Genomic DNA, 24,787 nt, shown 5'->3' with positions numbered 1-24,787 from the left:
AGCTTTTGGCATAGATCCGACAGGCGTACGGCTTCGTACGCTTTCGGATCGTAGGTGTAATTCTCCGGTGGCCGCTGGGTGGAGTTTGCGTCATTTTCCAGCGTCGGGTATACAAATTAGCTGTTTACGGCGATCCACGAAGGTACGCGTGTTTGTTGCATTCTCTTACGTCGTCGCTAGTCGGTTTTTCCCGTCGCAAACTTAAGCCTGCTATTTCATGGCCTAGATTTAGACCATCCATGTTAAAGTATGGCCGTCGTTCCCGCGTCAAATTTAAATATTTTTTTTTTTGCGTAAGACGTCCGGGAATACAAAAGTACGTTACGCACGTCGCCGTTCAAAAAACACGTCGGGGTGCCGTAATTTCGCGCAAAGCACGGCGGGTACACGTCCCATTTGAATTAGACGGGCTTGCGACGGACGGCTTTACGCTACGCCGCAAAAAGTTTACACGCAAGTGCTTTGTGAATCAAGCACTTACGCTGGAAACTTGCAGCAGCGTAACGTAAACGGGATACGATACGCCGCCGCAAATCTACATGAATCTGGCCCTATGTCCCTTAGCTTTCTACTGCCCCATTTGTCTGTTATCAGCCTGATAACTCCTGACAAGGTCTCCCAGACGGAAGCCAGAAGTTTGTGTCAGGGAGGGAGCTATAAATTGATTAGCAGCATGCTAAACTAGTCACATGCAAGCTCTGCATGTGTGGGGAGGGGTTGTGTGCCTTTCCCCCAATCAGCTGTCTCGCAGTGTAAAGCAAAATCCACACCCACAGGTGAATCAGGAAGAGACAATTCTAACAGGACGTGTCCTTTCTAAACAGTATATAAAGCTGAAGACAACAGATATACATGTACAATTTATGTAGGGAGATTTTTTCTTCTCTGTGTATCATCTGAGGCTGTTCACTTCACTGGGTATATGTGAGGGTTTACCTCCACTTTAACTGACAAATTAGTATTTGGGTTCATTTTAACAAACTATGCTTGAGTTCTCTAAATTGCGGTGCCAACGTAATTATTTTCATGTTCCTGATCCAGTTGCATAGATATTTACACCAAAATATTATTTTAAAGAATAAGTTCACCTTTTGTAACATGTTAAATGAAACAGCCATATTCAGGGTGTAACATGTAACATGTTAAACGGTCCAGCCCCCGCACCTCCCCAATCCCTGCTGTGACAGCTAGCGGGGTTCTTCTGCCTCCCTGCTAGCTTTCACAATTAAAAAACAATTGACAGAGCTCAGTGCATATAAAACTACAAGGTCCGGCAGCCTTTGCGGCTGTCGGCTTGTAGTTTTTAATGAGCTACCACGGCGCGGTGGAGCGCCATGGTAGTGCATTTATGCTTCCTCTCAGATTCTGCTTACCCGTAAAAAAAAAATGAAAAGTTGTATACCTGGAAAAAAAAGTGGGGTAAATTCAAGTATGAGATACGACGACGTATCTCCAGATACGCCGTTGTATCTCTGAGTGTGCGGCGTCGTATCTATGCGCCTGATTCTTAGAATCAGTTACGCATAGATTTGACTAAGATCTGACTGACGTAAGTCCCTTACGCCGTCGTATCTTAGTTGCAATTTTACGCTGGCCGCTAGGTGGCGCTTCCGTATATTTACGCAAGGAATATGCAAATTAGGTAGATACGCCGATTTAGAAACGTACGTCTGCCCGGCGCATTTTTTTACGTCATTTACGTTAGGCTTTTTCCGGCGTAAAGTTACCCTTGCTATATGAGGCGTATCCTATGTTAAGTATGGACGTCGTTCCCGCGTCGAATTTTGAAAATTTTAGGTTGTTTATGTAAGTCGTTCGTGAATGGGGCTGTGTGTAATTTACGTTCACGTCGAAAGCATTGGCTTTTTGCGGGTTAATTTGGAGCATGCGCACTGAGTTACTTTCACGGACGGCGCATGCGCCGTTAGTCAAAAACGTCATTTACGTGGGGTCATGTTTTATTTACATAAAACACGCCCACCTCTTCACAATTTGAATTAGGCGCGCTTACGCCGGCAGATTTAGTGATTGGTGAATACAGAACCTGCCTCACTAAAATAGAGCGGCGTAGCGTATCTGAGATACGCTACGCCCGCAAAAAAATAAGCCATTCTACCTGAATCTACCCCAGTGTGTTTATTATTTTTTTTCCAAAAAGTGAACTTATCCTTTAAGGACCAATATTTGTCTGCAAATACTTATTTATTTATTTATTTATTTATTAAAATTCTTAAAAGTACAAAAAGTACAAAACGCAGTCAGTTACCCGTAGGCCTCGATGCGCCGAGAACAACAATACAGCAACAACCAAAAAAACACACACAGGCAGCGGAACAGATCAAATTTAAAATAGTAGCAGATCAAAGAACTATAAAAACCTATGTAATTCCATAGGCTAGACTGAAAAGCTCAGTTTTTAAAAGTTTCCTGAACTTAAAAAGATCATTCTCAAGCCTTAATTTTAGAGGCAGGGAGTTCCAAAACTGTGCTCCCTGGACCGCACTCGTCCTCCCTCCGCATTTTTTCTTACAAAATTTAGGAATCACCAAAGTTTCCAAATTAGCCGACCTTAAGGTACGGTTGGGCACATACTTGGTGAATTTTTCCTGCAGGTACACTGGCCCCTTGCCATGGGTAGCCCTGTGCACCATGCATCCAGTCTTAAACAGAACCCGTTCCTTCACGGGTAGCCAATGCAGGGCTCTCAGCGATGGCGTGATGTGGTCACGACGACCAACACCCGTGAGTAGCCTCGCAGCGGCATTCTGAATAAGCTGTAATTTGTGCATGATGTTATTAGGTAAACCCAGGTACAAAGCATTACAATAATCTAATCGACTTCCAATAATGGCATTGACTGATAGCTAGTTTTTCAATTGTTAAAACTTTAGCTATACTTTTTCTATTAATTGTGATAAGTTCTTTTTTTAGATTATAACATTAAGTTTAGGGTGATTAGAGTGCATCGGCAGTTGGACTGTGATTAGAGTGCATCAGCAGTTGGATTTGTCTGTTTATGAACTTTTTGCATCATTTGAAAGCAAGAGAAAACAGGTAAAAGGATAGTGTGCATCTAAAACATATGACATTGCATCACTCACATTTACAACACCTCACCTTACCTAAGCTCCATAGATAAAAATATAACTTAGGTATTTACCATTTAGGCCTATTATCCATGTTTTAAACTGTCTTGCTGCTGGACAGTTTTAAAGTGACTTCATTCATTTTCTTTGTTTTGTTTTTTAAATTTGAAGCTTTTTATCCTATTACTAATGGGTGAATGAAAATAATTAGCATGACTTAACAAAAAAGACACACAATGATATATCTATTTCTAAACCATTCACAAAAAAAGAAATGATTCACTTCGATCTTACACAACAAGCTTCATAAACTGATAAAACAGTTTTTCAGATTTTTTTCCACAACAAGAAAGCTGATTCTGCCACAAACATTGGATTTTTTAGGCAAAACCAGCTCATGGATTCTCATCATGCTCTTTATCTTTGTCAGACAAGGGAATAATATCTACTTTGGCATTTAGAAAAATCTGCTTGTTCTGCTAAGATGGAATGAAATACATTTGCTTTTGCATCCTTCCCTTCCTGAAGTGTTTGCTTAACCAGGACAGAGACAACCTTACAAAGAAAAACAAACAAACAAACAAACAAAAAAAAGTTTAAAAAAACAAAATGAGGGCTTTGGCCCACATTTCCTTAGTTGGGTCACATCTTTATATAATAACCCAAAGGCATACATCAAGTATGCAGGGTATAAATCAGCTATGTTCAATATTAACAGAGGCACTCGCCAGGGGTGCCCCCTCTCCCCACTGTTATTTGCCTTACTCATCGAACCCCTAGCTCAAGCTATTCGAAAAAATCCATCAATTAAAGGTATAGAACTGGCTGGCCACCATCATAAACTCTGCTTATTTGCTGATGATATTTTAATTTTCATGTCCTCCCCCCATATTACAGCTCCCAACGTTATAAACAAACTTGACCATTTTGCCCATATATCTGGATTAAAAATAAACATGCAAAAATCTATAGCTTTAAACGTTTCTTTGCCCCCAGATATACTTCAACAAGCGAAGATATCCCTCCCTTTTACATGGTCCGCGACACATCTCTCATATCTAGGTATTGTACTTACCCCTGATCTAAAAGATATTTTCTCCGCCAACTACCCCCCACTGTTACGGAAAATTTCAAATTATTTAAAGCAATGGTCCACTCTCCCCTTATCTTGGTTAGGTAAAATAAATGTTATAAAAATGACTATATTACCCAAAATGTTATATCTCTTTAGAGTCTTACCCATTCCTATTCCAGCCTACTTCCTCAGAAACCTACAACGAAAAACACAATCATTTATATGGAGCACTTTAAAATCTCGAATCTCTCCACACACCCTATACCTCCCTAAACTTAAAGGAGGTTTAGGTTTCCCAAACTTTGCCACTTATTTTCATGCTGTGCAAATAGCAAACATTCCCAAATACCATGTAAGCCACGAAATTCCACTATGGGTAGTAATTGAAACCATTGATAGCGACCCAATCTCTATACCAAATCTCATATGGTCCACCTCCTCTAACCACAAAATAATCGACAATAAGATTACAAAACATACAATCACTATTTGGGAAAGATTTAAAATGACCCAGGGTTTACAATCCCCACATGTACCCCTCATATCTTTTATGAGAAACTCAAAGTTTTACCCAGCCCTCACATTTCCTAGAACCTTCACAAGATGGATTTCAGCGGGTCTAACACAATGTTGTGACTTTTTAAAACCTGCCTCATTTAAAACATTTCCAGAAATACGTGAAAGTCATAAACTTCCGGCATCAGAAATTTTTCGCTATTTACAAATTAAAAATTTCTTTGCACCATATTTACAAGGTATAAATAAATTGAGTGACATGACGCAGTTTGAACGAATATGTAAACGAGATCCTCATTCAAGAGGACTCATTTCAATACTATATAGCCAACTAAGTACTAAGCTTACCGCAAAATTACCTTCATATGCTGAAAAATGGATGAACGACCTTGGTTTCAATATAGATATATCTACCTGGAATAAAGTATGGTCAAATACTAAAACGTCCTCCCAAAATATACTTGCTATGGAAACAAATTATAAAGTTCTCATGTACTGGTATTTGGTTCCTGTTAGAATAGCAAAATTTGCTCCCCGTTATTCCCCGCTTTGCTTTCGCGGCTGTGGTGATCCGGGAACACATTTACATATTTTCTGGGAGTGCCCTGTTACAAAAAATTACTGGAAAGAAATATTCCTCATGATTTCAGCAGTTTTCAAGAAATCCATTACTCCTGATCCGACTACCGCACTCCTAAATTTAAAACCGGATTGTATTTCCTATGCTCAATTTAAACTGTTCCTACAAATCACCACAGCCGCAAAGCAAACCATCTCCAAAGCTTGGAAAACAGCTACGCTTCTAGTTTCTGAAACCAGAAATAGAGTACATCAAGCCATGCTCCACTCAAAATCAGAAGCCATAACCAATGATTCCATAGACATATATGAAACAATATGGAACCCATGGGTGACCTATACTATCTCATCTAACCCAGATGATTCTCTATTGAGACCTTGGTAGGATATTGTAAGCCAGTAACATTCTTGATACAGTCCCTCTATATTATTACTATCTCTATTATGTAACGATCCCGGAGCCTTTCCTCTATCCTGTACTGCCTTTCCTATCCTATTGTTTTCATCACTTTCCACTTTTTATACTCCACATTCTGTCCTTTTTCTTTCTTTTATCTCTCACTTCTTCAAATATATAGCTCAAGCTATCTCATTATATAAAATGGTAAATGTGAATATGTAAATACGATATCTAATTTTGCTCCTATTGTTTTAATACTTAACATGAATAAGATCCTTCTCCCCCCTATTTCGGCCAGTTTTTGAACCGATTCATTGCTAAAATTACAATTGCTCCATAACTATAGTTCATATCATAATTATATCCGGTTCCATTTATATCACAATATTCTATAATATTTTATATAAGTTCAAATGCAATAGACTAACATGATTGGTTTGACTATAACCTGCTTTAATGATTCCTTTAATATTCCTCATAGGATCTACAAATATTTATTGGATTTGTCTATGTTTCAAATACTCTCTTATTACATGATACCATTTTTATTTTTCTGTAATCTTTTATTGTCAATTGTATCTACTGTTTTCTCTTTACTTTAAACCCAATAAACTAATTTGACAAAAAAAAAAAAATGAAAATTATATAAAAAAAGCTTCTAATCTGTAAAAAAAAAAGTAGTGGCGGATGAGAAAATGGCAGGGTCTGGACCAGTGTTTGGCTCCCATCACGATCAGGTTTCTGCCACTTCTATTTTGTTTAACCACTTGACAACTGGGCACTTAAACACCCTTAATAACCAGACCAATTTTCAGTTTTCGGTGCTCTCACATTTTGAATGACAATAACTCAGTCATACAACACTGTAACCAAATGACATTTTTGTCCTTTTTTTCCCACAAATAGAGCTTTCTTTTGGTGGTATTTGATCACCTCTGCGGTTTTTATTTTTTCCGCTAATAATGAAAAAAGAACGAAAATTTTGTAAAAAAATGAATTTTTTTTCATTTCTATTATAACATTTTGCAAAAAATGAATTTTTCTTCATAAATTTGGCCTAAAATGTATACTGCTACATATCTTTGGTTAAAAAAAAAAATTGGGTTATTATTTAGTCTGGGTGAAAGTTATAGGGTCTACAAGCTATGGTACCAATTACTGAAAATTTATCAATTTGATCACATCTGAAGTACTGACGGCCTTTCTCATTTCTTGAGATCCTAACATGCCAGAAAAGTACAAATACCCCCTAAATGACCCCTTTTTGGAAAGAAGACATTCCAAGGTATTTAGAAAGAGGCATGGTGAGTTTTTTGAAGTTGTAATTTTTTCCCACAATTCTTTGCAAAATCAAGGTTTTTTTTATTTTTATTTTTTTTCCACAAAAGTTTCATATTAGCAGGTTATTTCTCGCACACAGCATATTCATACCACAAAATACACCCCAAAACACATTCTGCTATTCCTCCCGAGTATGGCGATACCACATGTGTGAGACTTTTACACAGCATGGCCACATACAGAGGCCCAACATGCAGGGAGCACCATCAGGCGTTCTGGAGCACCCAGACCAGTTCTGACATTTCTCTCCTACATGTAAAAATCATCATTTATTTGCTAGAAAATTACATAGAACCCCAAAACATTATATATGCTTTTTTAGAGACCCTAGAGAATACAATGGCGGTCGTTGCAACTTTTTATCGCGCATGGTATTTGCACAGCAATTTTTCGAACGCATTTTTTGGGGAAATAAAACAGTTTTGTGCTTTTTTAAAAAAAAAACATTAAAGTTAGCCCAATGTTTTTGCATAATATGAAAGATGAAGTTACGCCGAGTAAATAGATACCCAACATGTCACCCTTCAATATTGCACACGCTTGTGGAATGGCGCCAAACTTCGCTACTTAAAAATCCCCATAGGCAACGTTTTAAATGTTTTTACTGGTTACATGTTTTTAGTTACAGAGGAGGTCTGGGGCCAAAATGATTGCTCTCGCTCTAACGTTCGCAGCGATACCCCACATGTGTGGTTTGAACACCGTTTTCATATGTGGGCGGGACTTACGTACACATTCGCTTCTGTATACGAGCACGCGGGAACAGGGGCGCTTTAAATATTTATTTTTTATTTTTATTGTTCATTTTACTTTATTTATTTTAGTTTGACACGTTTTTCCCCAAAAATAAATGTTTTGATCACTTTTATTCCAATTACAAGGAATGTAAACATCCCTTGTAATAGGAATATAGCATGACAGGTCCTCTTTACAGTGAGATATGGGGTCAATAAGACCCCACATCTCACCTCTAGGCTGGGAAGCCTGAAAAAAAACAAAAACAAAAAAACGATCCTGGCTTCGATCGCAGCGGTGAGTCAGAAGAAGCACCAGAGGGCGAAGGGAGTGGGGACGTCCACTTTTGCCTCCCGTAAGAACGATCAAGAGGCGGAACAGCCGCCATGATCGTTCTTATGGTGTAGGGAATCGCTGGCTGAAAAAAATGATATCTGAATGATGCCTGTAGCTGCAGGCATCATTTAGATATCCCTGCACAAAGTCAAGGACCTCATATGACGTGGGCGGGAAGTGGTTAAAACACATTTTTTTCCCCAGAGTATTTTCTGGGTATTGCAGAGTATTGGCCGGGGTATTGCAAAGTATTGGTGTTGGGGTATTGCAGAGTATTAGTGTTGGGGTATTGCAGAGTATTGGTGTTGGGGTATTGCAGAGTATTGGTGTTGGGGTATTGCAGAGTATTGGTGTTGGGGTATTGCAAAGTATTGGTGCGGGGGTATTGCAAAGTATTGGCCGGGGTATTGCAAAGTATTGGCCGGGGTATTGCAAAGTATTGGCCGGGGTATTGCAAAGTATTGGTGCGGGGGTATTGCAGAGTATGGTGCGGGGGTATTGCAGAGTATTGTGTGGGGGGTATTGCAGAGTATTGTGTGGGGGGTATTGCAGAGTATTGTGTGGAGGGTATTGCAGAGTATTGTGTGGGGGGTATTGCAGAGTATTGTGCGGGGGTATTGCAGAGTATTGTGCGGGGGGGTATTGCAGAGTATTGTGCGGGGGTATTGCAAAGTATTGGTGCGGGGGGTATTGCAGAGTATGGTGCGGGGGTATTGCAGAGTATTGTGTGGGGGGTATTGCAGAGTATTGTGTGGGGGGTATTGCAGAGTATTGTGTGGGGGGTATTGCAGAGTATTGTGTGGGGGGTATTGCAGAGTATTGTGTGGGGGGTATTGCAGAGTATTGTGTGGAGGGTATTGCAGAGTATTGTGTGGGGGGTATTGCAGAGTATTGCGCGGGGGGTATTGCAGAGTATTGCGCGGGGGGTATTGCAGAGTATTGCGCGGGGGGTACTGCAGAGTATTGCGCGGGGGGTATTTCAGAGTATTGTGCGGGGGTACTGCAGAGTATTGCGCGGGGGTATTGCAGAGTATTGCGCGGGGGTATTGCAGAGTATTGCGCGGGGGTATTGCAGAGTATTGCGCGGGGGTATTGCAGAGTATTGCGCGGGGGTTTTGCAGAGTATTGCGCGGGGGTTTTGCAGAGTATTGCGCGGGGGTTTTGCAGAGTATTGCGCGGGGGTTTTGCAGAGTATTGCGCGGGGGGTATTGCAGAGTATTGCGCGGGGGGTATTGCAGATTATTGTGCAGGGGGTATTGCAGAGTAATTGCGCAGGGAAGGCAGAGCATTGCAGAGTATTGCGCAGGGAAGGCAGAGTATTGCAGGGGTTAATGCAGAGTATTGCACAGGGAAGGAAGAGTATTGCAGGGGGTTAATGCAGAGTATTGCACAGGGAAGGAAGAGTATCTCAGGGGGTTAATGCAGAGTATTGCACAGGGAAGGAAGAGTATTGCAGGGGGTTAATGCAGAGTATTGCACAGGGAAGGCAGAGTATTGCAGGGGTTAATGCAGGGATGGCTGAGCAGGGATGGATGGATCTGTGACTGCAATAGTCACAGATCCATCCCACACTGCTGCTGCCATCCGTGCTCTCCTCTCACACTGTACCGATCGGTACAGCGAGAGGAGGGAGGAACCGGCGTCATCAAATGACGCCGGTTTGTTTACCTGTGATCGCGCCGTCATTGGACGGCGCGATCACATGGTAAAAGACCGCTGTTGTAGGTCAGTTACCGAGATCTGTGTAGCGCGGGGTCTCATAGACCCGGCGCGCACAGAATTTTCAGTGTGCGCGCCCGAGGCGGCGCGCATTACTGCTTCTGGTGGGCGCCGTTAAATAACGGCAACCCCCAGTTAAGCAACCACCTTGCCGCCGTTATATGACGGCGGCTGGTGGTTAAGTGGTTAAAACACTACTGGCCTCTCCCTCCTTGATTAGCTCTACAGCCGGGTACACTCGTTTTTAATTTTTATTCAACCCAGTGGGTTAAACGAACTGTCAGTTCCGGTCGGAGCTGCTGCACCAATGATCCAACGTCAGTGCAGTGATCTCAACTGCTGTTCTTTTGTGTTCTGACAGGGGTTTTCCAGCATGCTCGTCTGACAGAAGTCGGCAAAACGAACAGATTCTGTCAGACTGGCTGATGTTGTCCATTATTCGACCCGTGTTTACTAGGCTTTAATCTGTGTAGAAGATCAACAGCAAAGCAGATATACCAGTTGTGTTCCTAGCAGCATGTGGCCTCTCTTTCCTTGTTAAATCGTTTTTTCAAGGACTGGGAGGTCCTCCCTGACCTTTTTCTGTACTTGTTTCTGATATTGTGTGTTGTATGTGCCACACTATTTCTGGACAGCTGCCATCTGCACAGATGTGTGTGAGAGCTACAATCTGGTACACTTACCAGAAAAGTCCATCACTCCTTGTGAGGTGCTTTGAAGAAGATCTGGTTTGTGTGCTTGGACTCTGCTCCTCAACCCATTTAAGGGCTCACACCCTCTCCATTCATGCTGCATTATGTCATGCAAGTGTCTCAGCTGGTGTCCTCACAAGGTGGTGTTGAGGCATAGAACTTCCTTCTTGCCTTGAATGAGTACCCAACTTTTCTTGCCATCCCTACCTGTGTACACAAGGCCAGGACAGAGACAACCTTAAATAGAATAAAAAAATATACCAGTATATATATATATATATATATATATATATATATAGTTGTTAAAAATTGTAATATCTACATTCTGTTAAAAATAACTACTATAATTTTGTACAGAGCTTCTGTTTCTCAGTTTAGGCCTGATTCACTTTTTTTAATAAAGGAATTTACTAAATCTCGCTGATGATTCCATCATCACATCCGGTCCTATTACCAGTGCCGATCCTGACCTCCCTGGGGCCCTAAGCAAAATGATATGTCACATTAAGGATTAAAGTTGAGAAGCGGGGGGGGGCTGTTCTGTTGTCGGAAATGAAATCTTACATTAAAGTGAGAAGCGGGGGGTGCTGACTTCTTACCTCTTCTCCCATGCAGCCAGCGAGTTGAGAAGTGGGGTGAGGGCTGAAAATGACTTCTCACCAGGCGGAGCCTCTAGTAATTTGGGGGGCCCTCTGCAGCTTTGCGGGGCCCTAAGCGGCTTGCATAGTGAGCCTATAGGGTGGATCGGCCTTGCCTGTTGCCCAGGAAACTATTCCCCTGCTTGCTTCCATGACACCCCTCCATCAGGAACTGTTAAGTCTGGACGTAATTTCCTCACCCTTGTTCCCCATCATTTTGGGGATGCCCTGGTTGCAAGCCCACAGCTCTAGTATTGACTGGACCATGGGGAGGTCAAATTCCTGTGTAATTATTGCCAGCAGCACTGTTTGCAACAAGCCCCAATTAACTCTCCTCATTTGCTCTGCCTGGATATAGACCCTGAACTTCAGCAATCCATCTCTGAACCCTACCTTGACTTCCTGGATGTGTTCAGTAAAAAGGGGGCCGAGACCCTTCCGCCTTACAGACCTTATGACTGTCCTATAAAGTTTCTACCTGGAACTGAAGTACCCTTTGGAAGAATCTTCCCCTTGACTGAGCAGGAATTGGGCACTCTGAAGGTCTACATCGATGACAACTTAAAAAAAGGGTTCATCCACCCTTCTACCTCGTCAGCCGGTGCTGGTATCTTTTTTGTTGAAAAGAAAGATCACTCTCTATGCCCCTGTATTGACTATCGGGAATTGAACAAAATTATTTCAAAGAACCGTTACCCATTGCCTCTCGTGCCTGAGCTCTTCCAGAGGTTGGGAACTGCGGTCATCTTCACCAAGCTTGATCTCCAAGGGGCCTACAACCTGATCCACATTCGAGAGGGAGATGAATGGAAAACTGCTTTCCGTACTCGATTCGGACATTACGAGTATCTAGTTATGCCGTTCGAATTGTGTAATGCCCCAGCCACCTTCCAACATTTCGTTAATTACATTTTCCGTGATTACTGGACTTATTTGTCATAGTATACTTGGACGACATCTTAATCTTCTCCTCCTCTCTAAACAAACACCGCAGGCATGTCCGAAATGTTCTTGCTCGGCTCAGACAACATAGACTTTACGCTAAACTAGAGAAATGTGAATTCGACCTTCAATGCATTCAGTTTCTTGTAATAATCATTTCTGTTGAGGGCATTAAAATGGACCCTCAGAAGGTGTCTGCTATCCTGGACTGGCCCACTCCCACAGATAAGAAAGAGGTCCAACGCTTTATTGGCTAATGGCTTGTCTAACTTCTATCGGAAGTTCATCAAGGGTTTTTCTGCAATAAACGCCCCCCTTACTGAATTGACTAGACAAGGAACTCGATTCTCTTGGTCGCCTAGAGCTCAATATTGCTTTGTTGTCACTCTTTTTTGTTTATAGGGCAAAAAATAAAAACCGCAGAGATGATCAAATACCACTAAAAGAAAGCTCTATTTGTGGGGAAAAAGGACGTCAATTTTGTTTGGGAGCCACGTCACATCACTGGGCAATTGTCAATTAAAGCGACGCAGTGCCAAATCGAAAAAAGTGGCCCGGTCATTTGGCAGCCAAATCCTGAAGTGGTTAATACTGTCCCAGGTCAGTCAATCACTTACAACTGCTGTACCAGAAATGCCTAATAATCAAAACTCAAAAGTATATGCAGCTGTTTGTTGATAAAACAGCACTGAACTATATATCAAAACCTACAAAGGTTTGGGGCTCCTGTAAATAGTATAAAGTAATTTTATTTGGTAAAATATTTAGATTATTACTAATTGTACAAAATACACTAATGCATTAAACAAACTAAAACAGTTTTTTTTTTCACAATTTTAGTAATTTCTTATAAAAAATTGGATGTTTTAAAAAGAAATTACAAAATAAGCCCCATATGTGCTTCAAAAAGTGTGAAAATCAATTTGGTGTGCTAAGAAACTAAAATGTATTGCATATTTCAAAATTTGGTCTAGCCATGAAGTTTGATTTTAAATAATTCCTGGACTCCACAGGGTTAAATTAATGAAACATACCCTATGTACATCTATTGTTCGCAAACATATTATTTTGGATGTTTTGAGACTCTTGTCCTACTTCATAAAAAAATGTACCGTATTAAATAGGTATCTCTACATGGAACTGAAATGTATTCTAACTCTGTCTGTAAAAAGTGAAAATGTACCTATAAAATATCAAAATGTCTTTACTCTACAAGTCATGCACAGTGAAATTATGTATCAAGATGTCAACAACTTCCAGTGCTCTTGGCAGCAGTAACATGCTTTAAAGGGTTTGTAAAGGATTTTTTTTTTATCTTAATAGCTTCCTTTACCTTAATGCAGTGCTGTTTTCATGTCCTCATTGTTCGTTTTTGCTCTCAAGTTGCTGTAATTCTTCTCTGATCTCCACACTTCCTGGTTGTCTGTTTCCTGATAACCACAGTACTGGGAGCTTTCTCTCTGTGGTCACTAATCAAGGAGGTGTGATTACTGTGGCCCAGATTCTCAAAGGGCTTACGACGGCGCAACGCTATGTACGCCATCGTAAGTCCTTATCTGGGCCGTCGTATCTATGCGAATGATTCTTAGAATCAGTTACGCATAGATAACCATTAGATCCGACAGGCGTAAGGCTCTTACGCCGTCGGATCTTAAATGCAATTTTTTTTTGTCCGCTAGGTGTCGCCTCCGTCGTTTTCCCCGTAGAGTATGCAAATTAGCTAGATACGCGAATTCCCGAACGTACGCGCGGCCGACGCAGTAAAGTTACGATGTTTACGTTAGGCTTGTCCCGGCGTAAAGTTGCCCCTGCTATATGAGGCGCAACCAATGTTAAGTATGGCCGTCGTTCCCGCGTCGAAATTTTGAAAAGTTACGCCGTTTGCGTAAGTCGTCCGTGAATGGGGCTGGACGCCGTTTACGTTCTAATCGAAAACAATGAACCCTGGTATTTTTTATGGAGCAATGCACCCTGGGATTTTTTATGGACGGCGCATGCGCAGTTCGTTCGGCCCAGAGAAGTGCTTCATTTAAATGAAACACGCCCCCTACCCGCCGAATTTGAATTACGCGGCCTTACGCCGCGTGATTTACGCTACGCCGCAACTTTACACGCAAGTGCTTTGTGAATAAAGCACTTGCATGAAAAACTTGCGGCGGCATAACATAAATGACATACGTTACGCCGCCGCAGAGATACACCCGATCTACGAGAATCTGGGCCTGTGACTCTGACTTTCCTCATCTCCACTCCAGTGATAGGGTCAGTGACCCAGAAAGTACTGATCAGAATGACAGCCAGACATTTTTGGAAGAAGGTCTGCAATGAAAGCTTCTGTATTTGTCTCAAAACTGTTTTTTGTTAAAAAAATTAAGTATTTATATTTTTATGTATTTATTTTCTTTTATGGGCAATTCTAGCACATTTTTTTAATCATTTAAAAGCTTTTTGTGCCCACTGTGCTTGTTTTGTAGAATTTAAAGTACATTTCTCTCAGTTCTCAACATCAAATTTATTTCCAATCCGTTTGTCTGCACTTTTATATTTCTAATTATATTTTCCTGTAGCCAGGCATTCCAATTGCTTTTATCCCATTGCTTCTGTTTTTGTGAGGCCATCAGACTGATGTAAATGGTTTTGAATAGCAAGTCATCATTATAACAGTGTGGTGTCAAAATTCAGATATATTCAGATATTTTTGTCCACTACATTGTTTCAGTAACATAATTTCTTTTTCCAATGTTCTTTTATCCTCTTTCTTGCCGTTATTTGCATAGATACAGCAAACAGATGCTCAAAAAGTAATGGTGGCAAGGTGTTATGAGAGAGACAAAGTAGAGAGACAATGACTGAATTCTAGTGTATGACAAAAACACTGAACTTACAAAATAGTACAATGGGCAAAGCAAAAATTGAAAATGTAAGATAAGAGAAAATATGTATGTGAATTTAATCTAGAAAATGGAATCTAGAAGAAGTCACAATAAAATAGTGAAAAAACACCAAACTTTGCAATATAAATGGTTGTGCTTATTTTTCTCTGGATGTGTTGTTTGGTATTAAAACATATCACTGTATACAATTATGTCCTGTAAAAAGGTAAAAAGCTGCATACAAATTGAAATCTTATCGAACTGTTAGCCCACCTCATGCACATGTATATTTATGCAATCACCTGGCACAAGCAGCTCTGCAACTCAGAATTACAAAAGAGCGTTATGAGTGTATCTAACACAATTGCATTTGCATTCTTTATCCAAACTAAAGTTCTTTATAAACTTTTGCTAACTAAAATGTGTTTTCTTTTTCACAAAGTTGTAATTTTAATGTTTTAACGTTATTTTTCACACACCATAGGCCTAATTACAATTACATCTCAAAACACATTCTGCTACTCCTCCTGAGTATGAGGATACCGCATGCGTGAAACTTTTTCACAGCCTAGATGCATAGATCCAAAATCCAAAGAACACCTTTGGGCTTCAAAGCAGCAAAAATTATGGGCCAGATCCACGTAGGGCGGCGCATTTTTAGGCAGGCGTAGCGTATCGTAGTTACGCTATGCCGCCGCTACTTTGAGAGGCAAGTGCTGTATTCACAAAGCACTTGCCTCTAAAGTTACGGCGGCGTAGCGTAAATCTCTCAGCATAAGGGCACGGAATTCAAATGATGAACAGGGGGGCGTGTTTTATGTAAAACAAGCTTGACCCCATGTAAATGACGCTTTTTTTGTACGGCGCATGTGCGCGCATGCTCAGTATCACGTCGGATTTTCAAATTAAATTATGCCTGCTCAATGCCTAGATGACGTGAACATAATTTACGCAAAGCCCTATTCGCGAACGGTTAACGCAAATGATGTACACAACGGAAAATTCTACTCTGGGCCGACGTCCATACTTAACATTGCGTACGCCTCATAGAGCAGGGGTAACGTTACGCCGAAAAAAGCCTTACGTAAACGACGTAAAAAAAAGCGCCGGGCGGACGTACGTTTGTGGATTGGCGTATCTAGCTAATTTGAATACTCAATGCGGAAATCGACGGAAGCGCCACCTAGCGGCCAGCGTAAATATGCACCTTAGATCCGACGGCGTACTAAGACTTGCGTCAGTCGGACCTAGCCCAGCTTCAGGCGTATCTTGTTTTGTGGATACAAAACAAAGATACGCCGGAGCAACCTAGAAGTTACGCGGCATATCAATAGATACGCCAGCGTAACTGCTTCGTGGATCTGGGCCTATGCATCTAATTTCCTGACTACCTATCATAATTCATGAGTGTCTGAAGTGCCAGGATGGGAGACACACCCACAAAATGATCCAATTTTGGAAAGCAAACACCCCAAAGTATTTTCTGAAATGCATAGTGAGACTTTTGAAAATGTCATTTTTTGCCACATGTTTTTGGAAAATGCAGAAAAGAAAGCAATTTTTTTTCCCCACAAAGTTGCTAATTAATAAAATATTTCTAACACTGCTACTCCGCCTGAGTACAGCTATACCACATGTGTGTGACTTTGCACAGCCCGCCATATAGAGAGGCCCAAAATCCAAAACCACCTTTCAGTTTTCTAGGGGCATAAATTACACATCTAATTTCTTGACTACTTATCACATTTTTGGAGGCCCTGGAGCACCAGGACAGCAGAAACACGCACAACGTGACCATATTTTGGAAAGAAAACACCCCAAGGTATTTTCTAAGAGGTATGATGAGTCTTTTGAACACTTATATATTTTATTAAATGTTAAAAGAAAATGAAAAATTAATGTGTTTACATTAAGTTGGCAAATTAATATATTTCTAACATACAAAATACAACATACAGACATACTTAACCCTTTCATGCCTATGCCTATGTATGACATTTGGTGTTTACAAGTTAAAATCCATATTTTTGGCTAGAAAATTACTTAGAACCCCCAAACATTATATATATATTTTTAGCAGAGAATCTAGAGAATAAAATGGCGATTGTTGCAATATTTTATGTCATACGGTATTTGTGCGGCAGTGTTTTAAACACAACTTTTTGGGAAAAATTTACTTTCATGAATTTTAAAAAAATGAAAAAGTAAAATTAGCCCAATTTTTTTGCATAATGTGAAAGATGATGTTATGCCGAGTAAATAGATACCAAGCATGACACGCTTTATAATTGCACGCACTCGTGGAATGGCGACAAACTACGGTAACTAAAAATCTCCATAGGCGACGCTTTAAACTTTTTTTACGGTTACCAGGTTAGAGTTACAGAGTAGGCCTAGTGCTATAATTATTGCTCTCGCTCTTACGATCGCGGCGATACCTCACATGTGTTATTTGAACACCGTTTTCATATGCGGGCGCGACTTCCGTATGCGCTTTCTTTGCTGCGCAAGCTCGCGGGGAGGGGGGCGCTTTAAAAAATTTTTTTTTTGTTTTCTTATTTATTTATTTATTTTTTCTAATATTAAATTATTATTTTTTTTTTTTTACATTTTGATCACTTTTATTACTGTCACAAGGAATGTAAACATCCCTTGTGACAGCAATAGGTCGTGACAGGTACTCTTTATGGAGGGATCGGGGGTCTAAAAGACCTCCGAGCCCTCCTTTGCACTTCAAAGTATTCAGATCGCCGAAAACGGCGATTCTGAATACTGTATACTTTTTTAAATCCGGCGCCATTGGCATCTGAGAAACCCGGAAGTGACGTCATGACGCCGCTTCCGTGGTTTCGATGCGGACACTGAATCAAAGCCGTTTACGGCTTTGTTTCAGAGCGCGCCGAGACGCTGGAGGCGCCGGATCGTGGATCGGGTCTCCCGGTGGGACGGGAGGCCCGGTCAGAGCGGCGAAAGGCGGCGGGAGGGGGGGGATGTCCCCTCCCGCTCCTCCGGCATAACAACCGAGCGGCTTTTAGCCGCATCGGTTGTTATGTTTGGAAAGCCGATCGCCGGCTCTAAACAACGGTACTGGGATGATGCCTGCGGCTGCAGGCATCATCCCGGTATAACCCCTGAAAGCCGAGGACGCATATATGCGATCCGTCGGCGTGAAAGGGTTAAACCCCAAAAAACATTCTACTATGCCCCTTGTGTACAGCAACTACATGTGTGAGACTTTTTCACAGCCTAGCCATAGAGAGGTCTAAAATTCAAAGAGCACATTCAAGTATTTTGGGGGCATACATTACACATTTAGGGCCAGATTCACAGAAAAAATTCGCCGGAGTATCTACTGATACTCCGGCGTATTTTCAAATTTGCCGCGTCGTATCTTTAGTTTGAATCCTCAAACCAAGATACGACGGCTTTTGGCTTCGATCCGACAGGCGTACGGCTTCGTACGCCTTCGGATCGTAGGTGTAATACTTCGGCGCCCGCTGTGTGGAGTTTGCGTCGTTTTCCGCGTCAGGTATGCTAATTAGCTTTTTACGGCGATTCACTACGGTACGCGCGGCTGTCGCATTCTCTTACGTCGTCGCTAGTCGGCTTTTCCCGGCGTATAGTTAAAGCTGCTATTTTGTGGTCTAAAGTTATACTTGCCATGTTAATGTATGGCCGTCGTTCCCGCGACGAATTTTAATTTCATTTCAAAAAATGACGTCGGTGCAACGTCATTTCGCGCAAATCGCGGCGGGAAATTTCAAAACGGAGAATGCGCAGTTCGTTCGGCGGGGGAACGCGCCTAATTTAAATGATCCACGCCCCATTTGAATTAGGCGGGATTGCGCCGGAGGGATTTACGCTACGTCGCCGCAACTTTACAGGCAAGTGCTTTGTGAATCAAGCACTTGCCCGTAAAACTTGCGGTGGTGTAATGTAAATGCGATACGTTACGCCGCCGCTATTCTACCTGAATTTGGCCCTAAATATCCTGATTACCCATCATATTTAGGGGCACTGTGTCTGGCTGCACTATTAGGAATCATTCACACGTGAGGTTGGCAAAAAATGGCATGTATTATAAGGCTGGCTAATAACTCGTTCTAAAATGACTGGTGTCTTATTACTACAAACTGAGGATTCACTCTTAAATTGGCAGGCCTGGAAGCTCAAGTAGGTGACAAGGACAGTTGTTCACTCCTCAGAAACAGAGAACAAATAGAGTTAAATTATATAAATTCATTTTTTCTCTTTCCTCTTCCTTACTATTTCCTAGGCTTTGACAAACAAATATATCTCAGTAGCTATGCTGTCACCACCGGCATATCTGTACTTACATTTAAAGGGGCAGATCCACAAAAGTATTACGCCGGCGTATGCAAATTAGCTAGTTACTGCGATCCACGAACGTACTTCCGGCCGGCAAATTTTTTTTACGTCGTTTGCGTTTGGCTTTTTCCGGCGTATAGTTAAAGCTGCTATTATGAGGCGTACTCAATGTTAAGTATGGCCGTCGTTCCCGCGTAGAAATTAGAAATTTTTACGTCGTTTGCGTAAGTCGTTTGCGAATAGGAATTTGCGTAGAATGACGTCACCGTCGGAAGCATTGGCTTGTTCCGGGTTAATTTTGAGCATGCACACTGGGATACCCCCACGGACGGCGCACGCGCAGTTAAAAAAAACATTGTTTACGTCGGGTCACAACGTATTTACATAAAACACTCCCCCATCACAGCCATTTGAATTACGCGCCCTTACGCCGCCAAAGATACACTACGCCGCCGTAACTTACGGTGAAAATTCTTTGAGGATTCGGAAAAAAAAAAAGTTACAGCAGCGTAGCGTATCTTAGATACGCTGCGCCCGTCGTATTATTGCGCGCAGGTACGTGGATCTGCCCCAAAGTATCTATAGCAGGTGGAGGGAGTAGACAATCTACAGGGTACATGTTATGTAAAGTACATCAAAGCAGTCCATTTGAAATTGTTCCTGTCATCTAGAGACAAGCCCATGATTCAGATATGCCACTTTTGCCAATGATGATTTTTGGCCAAATCCTAACCCACACACTATAAAAGGTGATTTTACCTGTGGCTGTTTGTCAGTGTGTTGGAGTTTAGTGACAGAGAGGGACAGAATGGGGCAGACTTGATGAACTACTTGGTCTTGTTTCTGCTGTCACTATTCTATGTTGCTATGACAGCTGAGAGTATTACAGGCAGAGAGGTTATATTGCAGTTTGCTACCACAAAGCTATATTGTGTGGCATATATAATGCAATATTCATTGTTGCTGTATATTCCCACTGATACTTAGTAGTGAATTGCTGTTTGTAGGGCTGTTGGTCAGGGTGCAGCATGCAGAGGCAGGGCACATGAATATTTATTTTTAAGCAGTGTGAGTGCTATACAACCAGAACATTCAGAGGAGGTAATGGTATAGCTAACCAGGCTTTCATCATCTTCATCTATCTGTGGGGCCAGAGTTGGGTGAAGTCATCTTGAGCTGCAAAAGCATCCTGTTCAGTATTGGCTGGTGCTCCATTTTTTTGGGGGGGCGACTAAGAACCCCCCCGCCATGTCCACACTTACCCAATCCACGGTCACAGCAGTCCACTGATCACACATGGCACTATAGAAGGACATAAGACTTCCCTGGCTGGAGTTAACCCTACACACAAGCTCAAAGCCTGCCTTCCTCTATAATAATACAATGACATGGGCTTCCTCTTACCTGCCCAGTGCCTACATTGGTCGAGATTGTTCCTTCACCAGCCAGACATCACATGGTTCCTCAGCCCCCACAGAATTTTCACCACCATATTTAGTAGCAGAACCCCGGCCAGCAGCAGCCCCAGCAGGGTTAATCATCTCTCATGCATGTATGGCTCCCTGGACTCCTCCATGTTCTCCTGTGTACAGCCAAGTGTGCAATGTGGGGGAGGGAAGGACCACCAACCCCCAGGCATCTTGCTTGAGTGAATGCTCGCTGTAGGGGCCTCACTCGCTCAGAAATACTACTGGTACCTCGAGTCACACAAAAAAGCCAGAGGGAAATTAGGGAAGTAAACCAGTGGCTGAGGAGCTGGTGTAGAAAGGAGGGGTTTGGGTTCCTGGAAAACTCAGGCTGTTACCAGCTCTTTAGCAGGGACAGACTGCACCTAAATGGGGAATATGCAGATCGGCTGTGAGTGAAGGTGGCTGACAAGTTAGAGGGGCTTTTAATCTAGGCAACAGGTTGAGGGTTCAGAGGTAGAGATAGCGCGGAACAAATTCCAGAGGGTAGTATTGGAAGCATTAGTGGTAGGTCGACTAAAGCATCTAAACCAGAGATAAGTACAGTAACAAGTCCTATTTGCAACCTCAGAACACCCAATAAGGAGATAGTATGCGTCTGGTTTAAACTATGTGGCATGTTCACCAATTCCAGGAGTCTGGAGGACAAGATGGGATAACTAGAGCTACTGTTGTACGAGGAGGATTTTGGTTTTGTAGGAATTTCAGAGACTTCGTTTAACAGCTCTTATGATTGGCTGGCGACTATTCAAGGGTATTCCCTATACTGCAGGGATAGAGATAGAGGGTAAAAAAGGGGGAGGGGTATGCCTGTATGTCATTGTTCTTAATTTTTATGAACAGTCTATGGACTGGAATAGTTCCAGCAGATTGGAGGAAAGCCAATGCAGCTCCAATATTTAAAAAAGGGTCAAGATACATCAATGGGAATTACAAACAAGTTAGCATAACATCAATAGTATGCAAACTCTTGGAGGGGATGATAAGGGACTATATACAAGATTTTAGTAATGAAAACGGTATCATTAGCAGTATTCAGCATTGATTAATGAAGAATTGTTCTTGCCAAACCAACCTATTAACCTTCAATGAGGAGGTGAGCGGCTTTCTAGATAAAAGAAGGCCCATAGGATCTGTATTTTGGAAAATCATTTCATACAGTTCCCCATAAACGTTGTAAAAGTGCACAAACTAAGGTCTGTCGCCATAGAACATAGGGTGAGTACATGGATTGAAAACTGGCTACAGGGGTGAGTTCAGAGGTTAGTGATAAACGGGGAGTTCTCGGATTGGGCCAGTGTGGAAAGTGGGGTTGTCCTGGGACCAATCCTATTTAATTTATTCATTAATGACCTGGAAGATGGGACAAACAGCTTAAACTCAGTATTTGTGGACGATACTAAGCTAAGCAGGGCAATAGTTTCTCCACAGGATGTGGAAACCTTGCAAGAAGATTTGAACAAATAAATGTGGTGGGCAACTACATGGCAAATAAGGTTTATTGTAGAAAAATTCGAAATAATGCATTTGGGTGGCAAAACTATGAATGCAATCTGCTCACTAGGGGGAGAACCTCTGGGGGAATATAGAATGGAAAAGGACCTGGGGGTTCTTAGTGGTTGATAGGCTTGGCAGTGGCATGCAATGCCACGCTGCTGCAAGTAAAGCAAACAGAATATTGGCATGCATTAAAAGGGGGATTAACTCCAGAGATAAAATGATAATTCTCCCACTCTACATGACTCTGGTCCGGCCGCACCTGGAGTATACCATCTAGTTCTGGGTACCAGTCCTCAGGAAGGATGTTCTGGAACTGGAGAGAGTCCAGAGAAGGGCAACAAAGCTAAAAAAGGGACTGGAGGACATTTGTTATGAGGAAAGGTTATGAGCACTGAACTTATTTTCTCTGGAGAAGAGATGCTTGAGAGGAGATATGATTTGAATTTACAAATACCGTACTGGTGACGTCACAATAGGGATACAACTTTTCCATGAAAGGGAATTTAAAAAGACACACGGCCATTCACTAGAATTAGAAGAGAAGCAGTTTAGCCTTAAACTCCGAAGGGAATTCCCTTCTATGAGAGCAGTAAGTATATGAAATTCCCTTTCACAGGCAGTGGTTTCAGTGGGGATTTCAAAAAACGATTAGATAGGCACCTGAACGACTACAACATACAGGGATATACAATGTAATGCGAACATAAAAACACACACACAGGTTGGACTTGTGTCTTTTTTCAATCTCACCTACTATGTAACTATGTAACAATATATATGAGCACAGTGTCAGCCACTTGTTATCACTGGATGCCCAGCAATTAACTGCATCTAAGGAGATTCAGCTGATTGCCAAGTTAGATCCAGCGACGAGGAAGGAGAGACCACAAAGACTTGGCTGACCATATCTGGGTGCCAGATATAGTGGAGGAGAAAAATGAGGGAGAGGAACAACATCAGTCAGGGAAGCTTGTAGAGTTGTTGATTGAGTAGCTCCCATATTGCACTAAATAGTAGACATGTGCACACTGAAATATTTTATTTTGGAATTTCGTTACTCCCGAAATTCGTTTTTATTTATTTATTTTTTTGTTAAAAAAATGCATTCGTCCGAAAATCCAAATTAATTAAGGTCGAATCTGTCATTGAAGGCTTATGGTGTCTGTCGAATGTTCTAAGAAGATTTGACGGAATCTTTAAAAAAAAAAAAAAAAGATTCGACAGAATCTTTAAAAAAAAAAAAGATTTGACGGAGCAACAAAACTGTACGATGCCGCAATCGTACATTTCCGGTTGAATGTTCCGCCTACAAGCTATAGAAGAATTCTACTGTTGTATGATTAATAATAATTTTATTTATTAATTATTATTACTAGTCAACCAACATTAGAATTCTTCTATAGCCTATGGGCAGAGCATTTCACCATAAATGTCCACTTGCTGCGATCGTATGTTTTTAGCTACTTCGTCGAATCTTCATGTCTCTCTATGTCAAATCTTTTCTCGCTATGTCGACTCTTCTTCATGTCTCTATAATGTCGAATCTTTTCTCTCAATGTCGAATCTTTTCTCTTTATGTAGAATAATATTGGACTAATAGAGTTAAGGTTAGGCACATTCGACCGCAACGAAAACGAAAATAAAGCATTTGTTTATGTCGGATCTTTTGGTTTTCGTTTTCTGTGCTTTCGTTATCGTTTGTTAAAACGATAACGAAAATACCTGAAATTCGGACGAAAATGCATTCGGACGAAAACGAATGCACATGTCTACTAAATAGCAGAGCTTCACAGATGCAAGCCACTGTTATTCCCTAGTCTCACTCAGCTGTGTGAGCTTTTTTCAACAGATGTGGTGCAGATCACACCCATGACCCTATAAAAATAAATTGCATAAGCTTAAAAAAGCATACTGATTCATTTCAAATCTTATAATAGTGCAGCACTGCACACACACACTAATTTTGTTTACAATTATTTGTCTTCATGCAGTCAAACAGTAATGAGCTTCCAGTGCTTCTAGTTCCCAAAGAAATCACGTGGCTACATGGTCTACTTACTTAAAATTGAACTCCTGAGTCCTGGCATATCTAAAAGACACAAATTAATCCAGCATTGTATTCAGTATTAGATCATTTATGTATTTTTTTAAAGAACAGCTGAGCTTAGACAAAATTACAGAGAATCAGCACAATTTGCCAATCAGCTGTGTTGCTGTGTTCATGTGCTAACAAGAAGCAAACTGATGGGGTAGTGTAGAGCTGTGTAGCAGAGAGAGAAGCTCATTAACTTGCTGTTTCTCTGTTCACTGTCCAAACACTGGCTAGTGGAAAGAAAGGCCTTTGACTGTTTTAAATAACTGCAGTAAATAAAACACAGGTCTTCTGCCTTGCTGGGCAGGGGCTGTGCTATGTGGCAAAGCTATGTTAATCCCAGGGCTGGATGGACACAGATATAAATTCGCTGGCAGCTAAACAGCTCCAAAATATGTTTTTTTTGTCAATGTAATTAACAGTTTGCCTGGAGTACAGCTTTAAACCCCTACTCTGGGCAGCTGAACA

The sequence above is a fragment of the Rana temporaria genome, chromosome 1, assembly GCF_905171775.1.
Source record: "Rana temporaria chromosome 1, aRanTem1.1, whole genome shotgun sequence".
Lineage (NCBI taxonomy): Eukaryota > Metazoa > Chordata > Amphibia > Anura > Ranidae > Rana > Rana temporaria.
Note: the sequence above shows the minus strand (reverse complement) of the source record.